At 37.3% G+C, this 6,041-nt stretch overlaps 1 protein-coding gene across 1 annotated transcript in view; it reads left to right on the top strand.

Moving 5' to 3' along the window:
- Positions 1-1,122: 1,122 nt before the first annotated feature.
- The window catches only part of LOC105229865 (charged multivesicular body protein 3), a 79,883-nt gene continuing 74,964 nt past the window's right edge, over positions 1,123-6,041 (top strand). Inside the window, exon 1 of the mRNA XM_049448872.1 lies at positions 1,123-1,134. The gene's annotated coding sequence lies outside the window, so the exon portion shown is untranslated. The remainder of the gene's footprint in view (positions 1,135-6,041) is intronic.

Below are 6,041 nucleotides of genomic sequence, written 5' to 3'. Positions count from 1 at the left end.
GCTGTGCTGATAAATCGTCTCTGCGTCAAAGATTTCAGCGTAAAATTCAGGAACAAAAGGATGTCATGCAGTGTGCCAGATCAAATCTCTATATAGTATACACTATCTAATAAATGTATTATATATATTCTTGCAGGCTCACGCTTTGCTTACGAGATACTATATGATCATTACATACAGCGGACCTTAAGTCTACTCCTGACAGCGTAGTGTGCTTTGCGCTCTTTAACCATTAGTATATTTATTCCTTTCATGTGAGATTTAGGAAAAACTTATAAAAGGACTCACGTGTCATCCAGTGATTTATCCTTTTCTGTAGCTAGAAAATCGCAATTAGCTACAGATCGCAAAAACATACCACAAATGAATATTACTAATTCGTTTTTAATATTTTCCTGCCACTTTAAAACAAAAGATTCATTAATAACATTTGCTTTGGTTCATGTAGCAAATTAAATAAGATTTAAATAGAAAATAATTGTATTGTACTATTTTCTATTTTAGAAATGTAGTTAGAAGCCTTCTTTTAGTTGCTTCTGGTAAAATTTTCGAAAAATAATGTGTACAGCATTAATATCCACAGATAAAAACCGCGTCCTTTGCTCGATATGTATTATGTACATATATGACACATAAAGACTAACAATTAGAATAGAGGAAGAATTAGATATAGAGAGCTTTGGCTTTTATTAAAACATTTATTTAAAGATATTTCATTTCTTAATGATTTTCCGCTCATACAAATTTAGCCTATTTTTAGTAACCTTCGAACGAAAGTCTTTTACAAATCAGAGAGAAAATCTTTGTCCAAAATGAAAATTACAAAATTTTTTGGAGACCTCAAACTATTAAAGCGTCTCACTTTCTAACACTTTCTAAAACGCCAATGAAGTGACTCTAGCAAATATACTAACTAAGAACGCATCGTCAGCAGTTGATTTGAGCTTTTTGTTATACTAGAAATGCCCAGATTAGAGATTTCGTTTTGTTGGTACACTCTTTATACGAACGTATGTTAAGTTTCATTTCAATTTGTCAATTCATTCTTTGTTTACAAGCCATTTAGTGTCGCCGTGTCACAGTATTTTTTTACAATGGCAAAAATTGAATATAGTTCAGTGATAAAATTCTTATTTTTGAAAGGTGTAGCACCAAAAGAAATTCACGAACGAATGTTAAAAGTGTATAATTTAGAACAGTTAAAAGATGGGTTGCTGAATTTGAACGTGGTCGTACAAGCCTTGAAGGCAATCCAAGTGAAGGACGTCCAAAAAGCGCATCAACGCCAGAAATCATAGCCAAAATATAGAATATGGTTTTGGAAGATTGACTGAGAGAGATTTATTAGAGGCTTTACAGATCTCATTAGGCAGTAGGAACCATATTTGAAGTGAAATTTTGGATTTTAGAAAGCTGTGTGCACAATGGGTGCCGCATTCCCTAACAACGGAAAAAATTCTTTTTCATCAGGACAATGCACCATGTAACAAGAGCATTTTGACAATGGCTGCAATTCATGAATTAAAGTTAGACTTTTTGGAGCATTCACCGTATTCACCAGATTTGGCCTCCAACGACTTCCATTTTTTTCCATAACTCAAAAATGTATGCGTGGCAAGCGTTTTTCATCAAATGTCATAATGGCTGTTGAAGTGTATTTTACTGACCTTCCGGATTCTCACTTCAGGGATGGGATTGGATTGGAGGATCGTTGGAATAAATGTATTAATGTTCAGGGAGATTATATTGAATAATAAAGTATACTTTCTATAATAAAAATTATGTTTTTCTTATCAAACGACCAAATTTATTGAACAAATTGGTATATCGGTCAAAATGTGAGTTAGGTTAACGAAATCAAGTGAACATGGTTTCTTGACTACAATGAGATTTAGCGTGGAAAATTAATGAAATTAGTCTACACTTTGTACTTGGTATTTTGGTAATGTAGATCCACTACGGAAAACATCAAACGAAATAAGTTAAAAAACTGAATGAAGTCCTACTATCTATTTTATTCTCACCAGTTTATTATCCACCACGAATGAAATTTTCGACGGGATTACCACGCTCACACAATGATTTTTTTTAACCGAAATACTTGCATTCTCCCAAAAGTAGACTTCTGGTAGTAACATGGAATATTATAAAATATTATCGAAGTTCAAAGGCGTTGGAAAATTTAATGGAGAAAAAATCCATACTGACTTTATGTTTCCATAAGTTACTTTAAACAAGCTATAATTGTCATGCGTCCCTCAAACGTCACTAGTGTCTAAGAAACTTTATTATCGTGTAGAAGAATATTACTTATCACATTGGGTTCACAGCTTAAATGGAGTAACTCGTAATAAACAAGTGCTCTCATATGATTTTTTCGAACTTTCCAGAAAAAAAAAAACAAAGTTCCTTCAAATCGCAATATTTTCTCAGTTGTTCTTTATTTTCAAATATAGTGATAACTCCAAATAGGACACCAAAATTCTCCGAAGCCTTACTATCCTTTCTATTCGACCTTCAAATGTATCTAGGTACTGAATTTTAATATAGTGAAAACAGATTTTGTTAAGATGTTATCCCTCACTAAAGAACTAAAACTCTGTTCTTAGTAGAAAATAAGTATCTTTCTCTCTAATTGTTTAATAAATCCACCTGACCAATGCAGTAATGCCATCGACATCATATAATTAATTTATTAATATATCCATGAGGCAACAAATGCAGTGTCGCAGTGCAGCTAGATAGAGCAGTGATTCTTCACGCATTACTACCATGTAGCTTGCCCATCTGTTTTTCTTCCACAAGCAATTGTAACCGATACCTAATAAAAGCAAGAAATACTACACTCATAAGCAACATCCTGATCATGCTCATTGAAGCTGAAGAATGATGGGATAATCAGAGCGCAGAGAAAGGAAGCACTGACCACACCGCATTTGTGGCAAAGTAAGGACCACAAAGTTAAACAGCAACAATACTCAAATCTGAAGCAAGTGGATACTGCAAGGATATAATGAGATAGCCAATTATCATCTTACATACATACATACATATTGGCAAAAGCAAAAAAACGTATAATAAGAGAATTATGATGAAATAAGAGAACCGATGAAATCAGCGCCAATGCGCAGGCGAGCTTACTTCCGGTGGCAAGTAGAGTACACGTACGAAGTGGCTTAAGAATGAACACATAAACGCCGATTTCTGTGAATTTCACTGGAATGAAGCGAGAAATTTAACAGGAAATATACATATGTTCATATATAAGATTTGCATATGCTTATTCAAATGTCCATATGTTTTTGTTGTGGTCGCTGCAAATCGTTCCCGCGCAAAGTGCTGGAAATTCCGTTGCAGTTGTTAGTTAACGGCATGGTTCACGGCGCGCTGCACTACTCGATTACGGTCACACCTGATGACAATTAAAATATGGAATAGAAAAGACGGCAAGATCCCCGAATATGTGGCAAAGACATGCTAGTTGTTGTAAGAAAATTTGAATTGTTAATTCATGCACTGCAATTTGACTTGGCAGGTCAAATAAGCCACCCCAGTAAAATGCGCTCATAAACACACACACACATACAGAGCCTTACATAGCATGCATATGCCGCTTTTGTGGCGGCGTATAAATAGTTTTGCTCTAATGCGCACGTGCGGCGGGGTCATAACCGCCACAACAACATAACCCGTAAGAAAAGTGTGTAGCGCGAGGCAACTTCCTTCCGACCGCGCCTTCTTCCTTTACCTACTGCTACACGTTTTCGCTGCTTATCGCTGGCTTCAAATGTCAAACGGTTGAAATGCTAAAATTCTAAAACATTTTGTTGCAAGGAAAAACGGAAAAACTTGCTGCCACATGAGCTGTTGCCAAGAGTGTCGTTGTTTATATAATTATGGAGAAATTATCAAAATTCTTATTGTTTATAATGAATGTGCCCAAGCACTCATGCATGTGTGTATATATGTATGTGTCTTTAACTGCACTGCGCATGTGGCATAGTCGCGGTGGCGTTTCACCCCTCACATGCACCTGACTCACTAAAGTCATTATACGCGCTCGTACGACGAATTCGTCTCGTTTAATCGCGCAGCAGTGGACCGAGGTGGCCCGCCAAAAACTAAAAAATACAAAACGCTAATACAGGCTACGATAAAAAAAAAACTTAAAGAAAAATATATGAAAAAACGTCGTAATAGAAGGAAACACTTGCCACTATCAAAATGAAGCGTAGCACGCGCTACGCCACCTAACCACCACCAGCGCCGCCGTTGTTGCCATCGCAGATACTTAAGCGAGTCATTACCGCTCTGCCAACAACTCGGCAACGCGCGTCTTGCTGCGGTTAGAGACTAGCGAAGCGCAGCGGCATAATTTGGACACGCACCACTGCCCGTACCTCGGCCTGACGAGGGACAACGAGCCAACAACTTGTGGTGCAAAAGCATTGCGCAGGGTTCCCTCATTCCTAGCGACGCGTTGGTGTATATGTGTGTGTGTTGGCGGTGGTGGAATTTTCTTTTGACTTTTCGGCATTTGGGAGGAAAATGTTGCACTCGCGTTTGTTGCATGTTGTAGGCAAAGGACATTAAATTTAATAAATACGCAAATAAGGATACTCAAACACGCAAACTTGGGGATGGAAAATTTGTTATAGCGCGACTTCATGCAATCGGAGAGACTAAAACCCATTTTTCTAAGCATGTTGCGCTTGCGTGTAAGTTTATGATCGGAAAGTGCAATACCCAGCAAACATTTTGAACTGGCTTTTGGCACTGAATTGTCATATTTGTCTTTGACTTTATCCACACTGTATTGGAGTCCAATGAACGATCTTAATAATATATCGTCGAAACCTTATGTTCACTCAATCATTTACACATTGTTTATCACATAATGTTATCTCAAACATATTCATACGTCAAGAGGTACCACGAAGGATAACGTGACAAAATTCCATGATTTTATATTGGCATTATATTGCAATGTCGATTGGCAAAACATATGGCAAAAGACCGTCTGGACCATATCTAGCGTTAACTAAATGGCGTGGTAGGTGTCACTTTTGCTTCCTCCGAAGAACAAACGGATGTGTAAGATCACTTCACAGTAGTGCCTGCCGCTGTTAGTGAACAATTGAGGAAGATACCGCAAGCGTCGATGAAATAGAGATCCACTGATTCACACCAGAGACAACAGTTGAAACAGTGGGCCTCCGCCGCGAAATCTACTTCGAAAAAGTCGAAGACTTTGCTATATTTGAAAAAAGTGTAGACCGCCGTATTTTGGAACTTATGAGACGTGATCTGTATTAACTACTTATTTGAAGAAGTACAAAGTAGAAGTAGTTCCTGGATTTGCAGTCTAATAATATCCAATTAAGTAATAGGCATGAGAAATCAGCCGGTGCATTAGATGCCGCTTTTACTCACTCCGAACAATAAGCGATCACTTCCCCACAGTGTTTGACGGTTTTTATAGACAAAATAGGCTCCTTCTGCTTCGATGCAGTGCTGCCAGCACGATTCCCAAGCACTGAAGGTGTCACGGAAGACATTCTCCGGAATAGTCTTCAGAGCCGGGTCTTTTTAGTAACCTTCGAACGAAAGTCTTTTACAAATCAGAGAGAAAATCTTTGTCCAAAATGAAAATTACAAAATTTTTTGGAGATCTCAAACTATTAAAGCGTCTCACTTTCTAAAACGCCAATGAAGTGACTCTAGCAAATATACTAACTAAGAACGCATCGTCAGCAGTTGATTTGAGCTTTTTGTTATACTAGAAATGCCCAGATTAGAGATTTCGTTTTGTTGGTACACTCTTTATACGAACGCATGTTAAGTTTCATTTCAATTTGTCAATTCATTCTTTGTTTACAAGCCATTTAGTGTCGCCGTGTCACAGTATTTTTTTTACAATAGTGATAAAAATTCTTATTTTGGAAAGGTGTAGCGCCAAAAGAAATACACGATATTAAAAGCAAGCACGATTCCCAAGCACTGAAGGTGTCACGGAAGACATTCTCCGGAATAGTCTTCAG

The sequence above is a fragment of the Bactrocera dorsalis genome, chromosome 2, assembly GCF_023373825.1.
Source record: "Bactrocera dorsalis isolate Fly_Bdor chromosome 2, ASM2337382v1, whole genome shotgun sequence".
NCBI classification, from domain to species: domain Eukaryota; kingdom Metazoa; phylum Arthropoda; class Insecta; order Diptera; family Tephritidae; genus Bactrocera; species Bactrocera dorsalis.
The sequence above is the reverse complement of the archived record's forward strand: the minus strand, read 5'-3'. Positions and strand labels throughout refer to the sequence as shown.